Source organism: Rhinolophus sinicus, chromosome 3 (genome assembly GCF_057876585.1).
Source record: "Rhinolophus sinicus isolate RSI-liver-muscle chromosome 3, RSI-T2T, whole genome shotgun sequence".
Lineage (NCBI taxonomy): Eukaryota > Metazoa > Chordata > Mammalia > Chiroptera > Rhinolophidae > Rhinolophus > Rhinolophus sinicus.
In genome coordinates this window covers 150,077,627-150,091,502 of record NC_142503.1, presented here as the reverse complement: position 1 = coordinate 150,091,502, position 13,876 = coordinate 150,077,627, and positions in this window count along the sequence as shown.

Below are 13,876 nucleotides of genomic sequence, written 5' to 3'. Positions count from 1 at the left end.
AGGCTTCCCATTTGTTCCCAGCTCTTCCTGGAAAGAGGGCAGGGAGGAGAGGAGGCTGTGTTTCGCTTCCTTAGCTCACTCTGGGTTTAAATTCTGCATCCAGGGCAGTTGGGGGCCATTGTTATTCTGCACAAGTGCCTCCAGCCCAGTGGCAATCCGGAGGGGATTTGGTGTTCCTCCAGTACCCATCAGCACCTGGGGACCTAAGCAGAGAGGTTTGCTTTGAAGGACACAAGAGACAGCTGCAATAGCGTCTTCCACCCCCAGGAAAAACGTGGGCAGGGTTAAGGGAGGGCCAGAAAGGATCCCTGGCACCATGGGTAAGATTAAAAGGTGATTCTCCAGCTATTTCTTATTTTACTAGCAGGAGGATTGATGGGATCGGAAAGAGACCTGGAATTGCAGGAAGGGAGAGGAGCACCCACTTGGAAAATGCCAAACAATATTTTATCTTAAAAAACTATTTTTAAAAAAAATTTCATTTGGCTTTGGAATACAGGAAATCATTCTTTTTTCTTTTTAAAGATTGATCTTCCCCACTTTGCTCCTCTTCAGCTTTTTGAAAATGAACTTGACTCCTTTGAGCATGCACCAGCCAAATGAGTGGATCAAAAAAACTGGGGTGTCACAGGGGAAGCCCTTTGGAAGTTAGTTTTTCCAACAACTGGATAAGCGTAGACTAGGTTTGTGAAAGATACTCCTATCCAAAACAACCCTGCAGGAGGTTTGTCATAAACTCAATTCATGCATTTGGAGTGATAATTGTTGAGTAATTATTGGAACAGGGATCAGACTTTTTGGATAAAAAGGCAGATGATATCTAGGCACGTGTGTTAGGTAGGCCAGGGGGTGGGAGTACTGCTGGTTTCTGCTGTAAGCTTGGAGTAAAAAGAGTGTCTTAAATTTAGAGCAAGGGGCACTAAATCCTTCCCATTGATTACAAGTATATGACGAGTGTCAACAGTCTTCTCAAGGGCAGGCCAGGTGGACCTACCCAAGGAGAGCCTCTACTCCCCTAGGCAGAGTGGCCCGTGCTGGCCACGACACGGGCAGGACTCAGTGGCACTTAGTGTTAGCAGCCCTGGTTGCCAGCATCCTGGCGTGCAGCCCTCAAAACTCTCTGTTTAGCCTGTTACTTATCAGATTGTCACTCTTCACAAGCTCACGTTCTGTAGTTCTGGCAACCATTTCTGTGCGCGGAACTGGAGGTTGTCGTGGGTGTTATGGACTGAATTGGTCCTAACACCACCCCCACCACCACCACCACCAGAATGTGCCTATTTAGAGGTAGGGCCTTTAATGAGGTAATTAAGTTATCATGAGGTCATCGGGGGCGTGGACCCTACTCCAATGACTGGTGTCCTTCTAAGAAGAGATTAGGGCACTGACACTCGCAGAGAGAAGAGCGTGTGAGAACTCACGGAGAAGATGGCCATCTACAAGCCACAGACACCAATCTGCCAGCACCTGATTTTGGATTTTTAGCCTCCCGAGTGTGGGAGAAGAAATTTCTGTTGTTTAGTTACACAGTCTGTGGTACTTTGTTGGGACAGCTGAGTAGACTGAAACAGTGGGTTTTAGTAGAAACAGAAGAAGTTGCTAGAACCGCTGAGAAAGCCGGGGCTGAGGACACCCAGAAAGGGGAGTGCTGGGGGGTGGAATTGGGAGTCAGCGGATGGCCTGGGGCAGGTCTGGGCCCCGGGAGGGAGATTCCAGAGAGATCTGTGGAGGCGAGTTCCTACCCTCCCCACCCTGACACACTACTGTCCCTTCATTCCAAAGGGGGTCGAATCTGTAACTACCAGGAACATGAAGCAACAGCCAAAAGTACACGAGACCCATTTCCTAAGACACGAAACACAAGCCAAGGTTCTGTTTGTTCTTGGACAATGCAAACATTACACATTTTTATTAAGAGAGAAAATACGGAGCAAAGACTCCATGTGAGGCTCTCTAGAGAGGTTCTATCACTGCCATGTCCAAGGAACTGGCTTTTGCCAGCATTTTAACCCTGCCAGTCCTCAGATGGCGAAGGCAGTGTTCAGGGGACATTAGGACTTTGGTGGGTCCCAGGCATTTTTTCTTCATCAAAACATTTATGGTTATATTTTACGACTGTGTGGGTATAAAAATGAATATGGTAATATTAAAACATTTTCTTCAACCTAAAAGTAGATTTCTTCCTTTTGATTTTAAAAGAAATTAAAACATTCCTGAGGGCCCCTACGGTGTGGGAGGGGCCTGGCCACTGAGCCCGCGGGGCCTCCTGTTTGAGGCAGCACTGGTCCTAGTGAGAGGGGCCCCGGAGCCCAGACGCCTCCCAGGCTGGGCAGGAGGATTGCGGAGAATGGGCTTTGGCCCTTGGAAGATGGAAAACCAGACTTGATTCTTAGGGGAACGGGGGCAGAGAGTAAAGCACAAGGGGGACCCTGTCACTGGCTATTGCTTGGTCCCCAGAGCAAGTGAGAACCGGAAAGGGAGGCGCGTGGCACCTGCTGGGCTGGCATCTCGAGGCTGCCATGCTTGCTCTTCTCTTGCCCTTCTCATCTAAAGGTATTTGAATCTCGTTTCTGAGGGCAAGGCTGGCCCAGAGCCTGGGGTCTGGCTGAAAAGAGGGTCATGTGAAAAGAGGGGCGGGTGCGGAACTTCCAGGCTGGAGGCGGGCAGGGCTGCAGGGGCCACTGTAACCCGGCAGAGACCGCCTGCATCTTACCGTGTCTGCACAATACGCAGCTGAGTGCCGGCTTTGGGATAATTGAGAAGTTCATTTTGATAGTGTTTGCCACTAAGTTTGTGGCCAACGCAATGTGAATCCAACCAGCCCCCAAATTGAACCTCTGCCCAACGGTCACAACAATTTTAGGCAGCAGGGGGCGCCCCAGAGCTGCCAGTTAAAGGTTGGCTGTGCCAGTAGCGCAGAGCGCCGGCCAGGCCTGGGTGACTAGAGCTGGGCAGGAAAACTGGCGTGGGAGGAAAAAGCCAGAAAACTTGGAGGCGGGATATACCATGACACTAAGGCAGCAGCCTACAGAGGCAGCTTAGATTTAGAAAGAGCCCTTCTAGGAAGGAGAGGTCTAGGTTGAAAAATAAATCAAAGGTTAAAAATAATTCATCATCCCCCTTACCCAACCCCACCTCTGAAAAGCCCTTTCCTGTCTAGTGATCTCCTTTCCCAGACTCCTCCCGGAAGGGTAAAGGGAACTGCTCTACTCGGGTCCAGGAATACACACAGTAAGGTCATGAGTGTTGGGGTGAACACCGAAGCTAAGCCTTGCCTCTGAAGGCTATGATCCCGAGAGCTCCTCCATCGCTTGTCTTTGTCTGAAAATAAACACGGAGGAAAGAAAGGATCCACCCTTCCGAGAGAGGCTGGCAGCCGCCTCCGAGGACTGCACAAGGCGGTCCCCCACCCCCAGGAGACCACTAAGTGATTTTATTTGTAATTGAAACAAACGTGGCCCTTTCAGCAGCTGAAGACAAACATGAGGTGACAAAGTGGGGGGGGGGGGGAGATAAAGAGCAACAAAGGGAGCAGTGTTGGAAGCACAGAGCAAAGCAGCCAGAACAAGTGTTACAACCGCCTTTACTGCACATGCCGACAAGCTTCCAACGATGCCGGGTCCTTTGATAAGTGCTAAGATTGCGGCATGTGCTTTGATAGTGAGGAAAAGAGTCCCACCCTTAGGCAGGCTCATGGAAAGTGGGGTGATGGAAGGAGAAGTGGGGGTCAGTGCCTTGCCTCTAGAGCCTGGACCTAGGCCCTTTCTCTCCCCAACTTCCTCACAGTTTACATAGATGGCATATGAGGCCCAGATAAGTTAAGAAACTTGCTCAGGATCACACAGCAAGTTGGCAAAAAAAAAAAAAAAAAATCTGGAATGCAAGCCCCAAAACACGGGACTCACAGTCCAGTATTTTTTGTTTAGTTGTTCATAAAGCCATTTAATGAACATGTAATTATTGAGTGCTCACTATACATTAAGCTCTACTTGAACCTGTCTCCAGAGTGGTTTCTGAGGTGTTTGGTTCTCACCACTTTTTTGTTATCTTTCACCTAAATCCAATCCACACACCACATCTCAGCCCAGCTCCTCTGGGGTTCCCTTCACCCGACCTGCTCCCTCTCTGCCTGCAAGGCCGGGCCTTCGGTGGGCTTTTGGCCTTCTGTCTCCAGACCTCTCATCTGCAGGGCTCACGGGAAGCAGAGAGCAGGCTAACACGATCCTGGCCCAAACGGCCCCTCTCAGGGGACTTCAATCCCTGGATCTGGAGGAGACCAACACCAGCAGCTGCACAATGGGCCTAGAGTTAAATGACTCCTGTAATACTTTGATGTGTCTTTGGATCATTCGCGATCATAGTATTTAACCTCTGCTAGTGCTAAGTGCTTTCCACACATTCTATTAGTTAAATGTTCTAACAACCCTCTTGGATAATGGCACTTATCCCCATTCCACAGATGAGAAACTGAGGCTTAAAAAGATTAAGTAAAGTGAGGGACAAATCTTTCTGACAGAAGAATTCCAAATGTAAATGAGAATACTCCTTCCTCCAAGAGGTGTGGCTTCATTCCTCTGCCCTGATAATTACCTGGACTTAGTGACTGGCTTCTAAGGAATAAAACGTGGAAAGGGAAAATAGTAACTTTGCAGTGGAGAAACCCAGTGAACACCACCTTAACCAAGTGATCAAGGGTAACATAACTAGTGACAAGTCATGTTGGTAGCATGTGTCCCTCACCTGATGTGATAAGGGCACTTTACCTCTGGGCTATTTTTCCCCCAATCCGTAACCCAGGTCTAATTATGAGAAAATGACAGGAAAATCCAAATCAGGATACATTCTACAAAATACCTTCTCAGTACTCTGCAAAGTGTCAAAGTCATGAGAAAACAAGGAGAGACTGAGAAATAGTTGCAGATTGAACACATAGTAAAATGCAGTAGTACTGTGGATTGGATCCTGGAACAGAAAAAGAACATATGACGTGTCCTCAAAAACTACAATGAATGTTTAAATTTAAAAAAAAAATTATTACAGTAAAAGACACATTGCCATTAATCTCCCTCAAAATACTCCCCCTCGCTTCGAACACACTTATCTCCTCGTTCTTGCCACTTTCTGAAGCAGTTCTGGAAGTCCTCTTTGGTGAGTGTCTTTAGTTCCACTGTCATGGCTTCCTGGATGTCCTAATTGATTCAAAACGTTTACCTTTCATGATGATTTTGACTTTGGGGAAGAGCCAGAAGTCGCATGATGCCAGATCCGGTGAATAAGGTGGATGAGGACACACCGTAATGTTTTTATTTGACAAAAATTGTCATACACCAGAAGCGATGTGTGACATGGAGCCTTTCTGTTGTGATCAAGAAATACGGTGAGTGCTGCTGCCGAGTGCCATCCAAGGGAAAGGCAGGGATCTTCAATACAGGAAGTGGCGCGTCGAACCTTAGTAACAGTGTGTGATAAGTTTCAACTTGTTTGGTGCAGTCGGGTGTGAGCTATGGTTGAGAGAAGGTGTGTTTAAAGAGTGGTGTAAATCATCCTCCATCATGCCAACGATCCATGTCACATATCACTTTGGTACGGCAATTTCTGTCAAATAAAATATTACTGTGCGTCCTCATCTACCTTATTCACTGGATCTGGCACCGTGTGACTTCTGGCTCTTCCTCAAAGTCAAAATGACCATGAAAGGAAAATGTTTTGAATCAATTCAGGACATCGAGGCAGCTATCACAGTGCAACTAAAGCACTCACGAAAGAGAACTTCTGGAACTGCTTCAGAAAGTGGCAAGAATGATGGGATAGGTGTGTTTGAAGCAGGGGGTGGGGGTGGGGGCAGGAGTATTTTGAGGGGGATTAATGGCAATGTGTCTTTTACATAATAATTTAAAAAAAAATGCACTGTATTGTTTGATGATACCTCGTATGTGCAGAAAACGGCGAAATCTGAATAAGGTCTGTTGTTTAGTTACTAATAATGTGCCTCTGTTAATTTCTAAGTTTTAATAATGTCCCATGGTTATGTAAGATATTAGCATTAGAGGAAGCAAGATAAAGGATATAAGGGAACTTTCTATATTTGCAACTCTTCTGGAAATCCACAATTATTGAAAAGAAAGAGTTAAATTGAAAAAGATGAAGCCCAAGGTCTTTCACTTACCAGCCTGTCAGGCCCTGAATTTGACAGGAGGGGCTGCTGAAGGGGTGACTGGCTGCAGATATTCCAGTTAGGATCATATGTTTCCAAGCCAAGTCAGGATTCAAGTCCAGACCAGATTCTCTAAAGCAGGGGCATCCAAACTTTTTTCAACGTTTTTCACCAAGGGCCATATGCAGTAAAATACACAAACAGCCGGGCCACTCACTTGAGGTGAAATGTTTATTGCCTCACCTGGTTTATTTAAGTAAACTAAATATATTTTTGGAATTTGCTGCGGGACAATAAAAAATGGATCGCGGGCCACAGTTGGCCCGCGGGCAGCAGTTTGGACACCCCTGCTCTAAAGCCTTCGATCTTAACTCTGGAATAGCTGCAGACAGTAGCCACCTCAGCAGCCACCTCAGGAGAATTCCCCTTGCAGCCCCCAGCCAACGTCTGTGGTCCTCCTGACACCCTCTCATCTGAGTTAACTGCTCCCTCCTCACGACTAGAGCCCCATCTGCCTCCTGAGGAGCACACACCCTGCTGCTTTGTAATTTCTTTGCCTCTCCTGCTGGTCTGCCTGTGGTCATCACTGTGTCTGTCTCCCGAAGCACCCGAAGGGTGCCTGCCACTTTGGGAGACCCCAAATGTTGGAGGGAGAGGCGGGGAGAGAGCTCAGCTTCAGCTCTGCCTGCTAGGGAACAGGAGCTACAAGAGCCTGAAATTTATTTTTGTGATGAACTTTTCATTATGAAAAATGTCAAGGACACACAAAAGAATAAAACAATAAATCTTCATGTATCTTCATCCAGTTTCAAGAACTATCAATATTCTGACATTCTTGTTTCATCTAGTCTGTACATTCTTTTTTTTTTTTTGGCGAAAATTTTAAAAAATAAATCCCAGATGTTATGTCACTTCTTCCACAAACACTTCACAATGAGAGACTGAGATGTAGAACCACAGAATTTTGGGGTTAAATGAATCTGTGTCCCAACCGGGTAACTTGGGCTGGCAGGCTGTGCAGCAGGGACCCAGCCCTGGGTCAGCCCTGGGCCAGGAGGCTGCCGAGGGCAGTGCCACTGACCAGCTCTCTGCTGCGGTCTTGGAAAAAATAGGTCCTCTGGGGTGACTGCTTATTCCATCCATCCAGGGGATCCCCTGGCTTCCTTTTCTCCAAGTTCTCTTTCTCCCTGGGCACCACACCCTTGTGATTTAGGGATTATCATTTCCATTTTACAAGCAAGGCCACTTGTGCTGAGAGGCTAAGGGCCTCCCCCAGGGCTTGCCAGTCAGTGGAGGCAGAAGCAGGAGGCTCACCCATCTTGCTGGACTGCACCAGTGGCAGGGCCTGAAGTCCTCGATTTAGCCTGAAGAAGGGGACAGTCTGTGAACACCCCCTTCACACTGCAAACATTGGGGGGTAGGCTCCTGTGTTTCTCCTGGTTGGTGGTAAATGTCACTTGTGAAAAGGCAGCTTTGGGGGAGCTAGGTTTTAGGAAGCATTTTGAATAAGTGGGTGAAAATTTTATGGGGGGGGGCTTCAAAGCAATCCTCAAAACGCACACTATGGGGAAGCCTTCCCCACCCTGAGACTGCTGGAGTCTCCACTCCCGCCCTGCCCACGCTGCCCAGGGGCCTCTTCCCCATTGTATCTCCTGTCCTTTGATGTCGGATAAACCCAATTCATCTCTTTCATATCACTACAAAGGAGCCTCCTAATTATTTTGTTTAGACAGCCTCTTTTCCAAATATTAAACATTTGGTATCCCAGGCCCCCCAAGCACTTAACATCATCCAGGTTGTTGCAAAATCCACTTTCGCCGACACTGGTTGGCAGATTCTTTTCTCCCCATTAGCAGCGTCCCAGGCAGATCTGGACACGTCCCTCCCACACATTCTTTGCCCCATGCAGGCTGCACGGAGACACAGCCCTTCCTCTGGGAGCGGGTCAGTGCTGTAGGATTCTCAGTCCTGCTGGGAAGCTTGGAGAAGCTCAGCAAAGTGGGAACCGTCTGGTCATGCATCCCTGAGGCAGGCACGTGGGGGAAGCTCTGCCCTGGTGGGGGCAGACCCAGGCCCTAGACCAGGGCCATCTGCCAGCTGGTCGGGGAACAGATACTTCCAATTTCCAGACCACAAACTGCCTTGAGTTGCCTGTGTCTCCAGATACCACCTGCTTGGTAGTTGGGGGTACAGTAGGCTTTCTTTCTCCTTCAAAAGAAAATCACTCTGATCCTGGGACACGCTCCCCACCACCCACCTCCAAAGCCCCTGCCACCCTTTCCTTAGGAAGGGAAGCTGGGTCACATAGCTTCCTCCTCGACAGCTATTAATGGTCCCCTTTCTAATGCCTCCCTCCTGGTCCCATGACCCTTCGCTACCTGATGTCATGTGTACCACCTGTCCTGCCGTGTGTCTCCATGGTGTGGGCTGGTCCCCAGAGGGGCTACAGCTTGGGGATGCTCCCTGGATGTCCCACTTGTCCCTTCATGGGCTTCAATGCTCTGCCCAAGCAAAAACGGCCTGTTCTCCCCCTGCCAATGTGGTGATCAGGGGAAAGTTTCAGAAGGGGCACATGAGCAGAATCTGTTTCCTTCTTTCCTCCCCATCTCTGCCTCCCTTCGTCCTTTCCTAGCTGCCTTTCTCCTTTCTTTCAACTTTCAATCGTGAAAAATGTCAAACATCTACAAAAGTAAAGAGAATAATGAATCCCCACATACCTATCACTCGGAATTAACAATCAACTCACTGACTCTTGTTTCATCGAAACCTCCCCGTCACCCCTGCCCGCCAGTGGATTATGCTGGTTAATTGCAGACACCCTCTGTAACCATCACTCCCTCTGTGAACACTTCAGTGTGAATCTCTATAAGGCAAGCACTTTGAGAAAACAACCACAATATCACATCTAAAATTATAAACAATTATTTTCTTGATACCATCAAGTGTCCAGCCAGTGTTCAAATTTCCTCAAGTGCCTCATGGCTGTACTTTTGTCGTTGGTTGGTTGGATCAGGGTCCCAACACAGGTCACAGGTTGAGTAGAGAGCGGAGGAGGTAGAAGGGGCCACACTTTGGTGTGGGTGTGGGCATGGGTGGTTGGTGGTGGACAGCAGACGCAGGGACTCCCTTTTGTTACTACCTCTCCTGAGCTCAGCATCAGCGAGGCCTTGAACTCTCTCCTTGTTCCTGGTCAGACTCAGGGGTGTGGCACTCCTTCCCAGCAGCCTTCTTTGAACCCCCGCCCTGCCTGTCAGCCCTGGCCAGGATCCTTGCCTTTTTGTACCCAAGTCCACTGTATTTCTCTGGTCACACTGTCTGCAACTCCTCTTACTAGGCCGTGTTCACACGCCACTGTGACCTCAGGGATGGCAAAGTCTGCAAGTGCCTGTCACACTGTCAGGCCTATTCAGTCTGTGCTAGTGAATAAAGGGTAGGTGTGCAAGTCATCGGTTTTTGATTTGCTGTTCCCTTGACTTGTTTTCATTGGGGGGGGGGGGTTAGGAAGTGCCTGCTATGTGCCATAAGCCTCTGAATTTCTCAGTTCTCATAACCATCACGTGAGCTAGTATTATTAGTTATCCCCATTTTACAGAAAAGGAAACTGAAGCTCAGAGTGGTTAGGTGGGTTAGTCAAATGTCATGGCTGCTACGTCGCAAGTCCCTTCTGCCTCCCGTTACCCTCCCCACCACCAGTGAAGAGCCATTTGGGCCGACAGTCCTGGCTGGAAAGTTATAGAAAATGCCAATAATAGAGCAAGACGGCTCCTGTTCCTCACCTGCCCCCAAATGGTTCCTTTCACTATTTCTCCTCAGGTCTCAGGGCAATTACCCCCTCCCCATCCACCCTTTCTCCCCCTAGCCCAGTGGAGCTGAGTTTCTCCACTGCTGGTACCTACAGCCCCCGGTGGCCGAGCAAGCCTAGAGCAGCACTTCCAATGATGCAGGTACCTCCGGCTTAGCTGTGCCTTCCTGCACGTCATTAGGCAGGGTGCAAAGCAAACATGCGACCCTTGCAGGAAGGCACCCCCTCCTCACCATTGTTTGTGCCCACGAGTTTGATGACCTGAGCTTGGACCAGGCAGGAAACACTCAGGTGCTGGGACATGTTTCCCTGTTTCTTCCTCTTTCCTGCTCCTCCTCCACCCCTGGACACAAGGCCGGTGGTTCTTGGGGAAGAATAGTTCCTTTGTGTTTTCTTTCCTTTCTTCCTGTGCCTAATTAGGATTATGCTTGGGAATCAAGCTAATTAATCTCTGCCAGTCCTGGGTGAGATCAAGGTCCTTGCACTATCAGTATTGATCAATAACTCACTGCTGAGAGTCTGAAAAACAATCCTGCTCCTTTCAGCACAGGTTTTAATGAGGATGAGGCAGGATGGCCTGGGGGAGGCCTGGAATGAGTGGGTGTGGTGGCAGGGCCTGAAGTGAGGGAGGTGTCAGGGGAGCTGCCTCCTGAGTGTGAGGTGGCTCCCCCAAGGCAGACTGATGCTTCATGACTGTGCTGCTTTGGAACACATCAGCCAACTTCTCTGGGCACTGAGAGTGGTCACTGGGAGTCCTCAGGCGATGGAGAAAAGCGATCATGGCGAATGGCTGGGTGTATTTCAGAACAACGTGGTCCTGCTGGCTGGCTGACCAGAGAGCCGGCCATGGCCTGCTCCCAACACTGGGCTGCCACCACAGGCTCACAAAGACTCAGGGTCACCAACTGTCCAGGAGAGAAGATTCAGGTTTGCAGGAAAGGGGCCTGCAAAAGGCCAAGGACATGGGAGAAAGCAAAAAGCCGTCTCCTAGGGCTGTAAAGGACTGAGGAAGGAATGCCCTGGCGCTGGGAGCAGGGCAAAAGTGGCCTGTTGAGAGTTTCTAAAAAATCCATGCTGCCTTTGGGTCCTCCGGGCCCAGGCAGAGTAGCTCTTCAGAGATCTAGAGATGGTCCTTGCCTCCAGAGGGGAAGACACAGTTGTTATTTCTTCTCAAGAAAACTATCAATAAACCAGAGAAGAGAAAGTGATAACAGACTGTGGAATTGAAGAAACCAGGATGGTTGTAAGGCCTTTGAAAGTCCTAGCCTCTGTCATAATTAAATGTATCAAAATGAGCTCTAATCCCACATTAAACATTTTAGTTTGCTGTAAAAAAATTGAGATTATTTTTATAATCGTTTTCGAAATGAATTTCATTTTTGCGATTTACCTTTTGGCACCATAACATTTTTTCAGGTTGCAAAATTTTCACAGGCTTTGAAATGTTTGCAGGCCTTGGGCGTTGCTTCCAGTGCCTAAGGATAAAATGGATCAGCGAGCCTGTAAAGCTTCAGCTAGGGACCCTGTCCAGTGGAACACTGATCCTCAAGAGTGAGAAAAGAGCACCTGGCAAGCACACAGCAGTATTCCTCATCAGTTTTGGGGAGAGACTGTAGGTCTAGGCCAAAGGGAACAGAAACACCCTTTCAGGTTGTCTTCCAGAATAAGTGATTAAACAGGGAAAGAAAAAAGCCAGGAAAGATATTTCTACTCCCATGCACATGCCCCCATATAGGACAGAGGTAAGAGCTTCTGGGGCTGGGGACACTCATAGGGAAAACCACCCAAAATTAGGAGGACATGTGGCCTTCCAAACTCAGGTGGCCACAAACACGGTGGGCCATCACTGACCCGGGCAACCACGATGTCCTGTGAACACCAGAACACTAAACACAGGTCGTGACTCAGGGACTCGGCCCGACCCTGCCTGGGGTGCAGCCCACCCTGCAGCCCATGCAGGTGTGGGAGGAACGGGACTCATCCTTCCCGACAATGTGGAGCTGTGCTTTGACCACAGAATGCCAGGGGAGAAAGAAGAGCAATTTTTGAAATGCTGATGAGCCCAAGGTCAGTTACGGTCTCAGCAACTACAGAAGACCCTTTGGTTTGGTTTTGCCAGTTTTGTAGGAAGTCACAAAAAGGTGTTACTCAGAGGCGCCCCTCTGAGGTCTCCCTTCAAGGGATAACCTGTTGCGGGGGGTCCCCTGAACTGTCTGCCTTCAGGTGCAGCACCTTTGCTGCAGTGTTCACACTGAGGTCCACCTCCCCAGGGGACTCCCAATAATGACTGACCACAATAGGGACGTTAGCACCTCACCGGTTCTACCCAACACAGGGCCCCTCAATGCGCAGTCTTCTTGGACCCCACTGGACAGCCCGGGACTTTCTCCGAACTCCAGGGCAGTCTGAGGCTCTTTCTCTCTAATCCTCCTTCTCCCCTTCTTCCACAGATGCCAGCCCTGCAGCACGGTCTGAAGGCGACGGCTACTCCTGATTCCTTTCCCTTCTGTTTCCCATAAAAACTACACCCAGTAAATCCCCAGCACATCCACCCACCTTGGCATCTGCTTCCTAGGACCCACGTTCAGGAGCCAACAACCCAGTGTGACTGGGCCTCACTCTTGAAATGGGAAGTTTTAAAAAAGTCCTCATGAAATGTAGCCATAGGAGGGCATTGTAAATAAATTGGATTGCCCCAAAAGAATGTAGACTCCTGCAAAGATGGGCTGACATCTTCTTGGGGTGGATTTTACCACCATTTACCTATCACAGGATGGCTGAAGAGGAATCATCCTGGGAGCTGGTTATAAGGAAAGCTACTATTTATTTTAAAAAATATTTGTCATTTATTGAGTACTTATTATGTGACAGGAACCATGGTAAGAGCTTTCCGTACATTATTTCATTCAATAATTAAAACAATTCTAGTATCTCCATTTTTTCAGATAAGGAAATGGAGTTAATTGGATATTGAGCTTGGATTTGAATTGAGGACTGTTTGATGCCAAAGTTAACACTCTTTTAACCTTTAACACACACACACACACTCTCACATGATATGATGTATATATTACTTTCCATAGAACAAAAAATACACGAACTAGAGAAGAGAAAAATGAAAGAAAAATAAAGTAGTAGAAAAATTAAAGCCACTAAATAGAACTGGCTTACAAATTGGTAGAGAGAGCAGCCGGATGGTTCAGTTGGTTAGAGCGCAAGCTCTCAACAACAGGGTTGCAGGTTCAATTCCTGCATGGGATGGTGGGCTGTGCCCCCTGCAACTAGAGATTGAAAACGGCAACTGGACTTGGAACTGAGCTGCTCCCTCCACAACTAGTTCGAAGGATGACGACTTGGAGCTGATGGGCTCTGGAGAAACACACTGTTCCCCCAATAAAAAAAATAAAAATCAGTAGACAAAGAAAATAAAGGCAGGGAGATTTTGTACGAAAAGTTTTAAGTGTCTTGATCTGTTGTTACTAGTTATGTTCTCTTGGAAACACACAACCTGTCTGGGCCTCAGTTTTTATAAATCTATTAATAAGGTGGTTAAATGAGATGGTCTCTAGATTCCACTTCAGCTCTAACATTCTGTAGTTTCTTCTTAGATGGAACTTTTAACGTAGTTTATTTTGTATAAAGAAAAATCAAACTAAAATGTTTAACTGCTTTCACCAAATCCCACCATTACTAAAATGATCCGTTGGGTCTCCAGTGTGAACAGTGGACTTCAGAATTCACCAAGAGAAGCAACCTGCCAGGTTCCCAAGAGGGTGTGATAATGACCACAGGTATCACACACAGGCCCCACAGGAAGTTTGTCCACTGTTTTTCTCAGGCTCTTGCTTGGCATGAAGTCCTCATCGCTAATCACTATGCATATTTTTGTGGTGGTGTGTGTGCAAACTGGGATGAAAGCA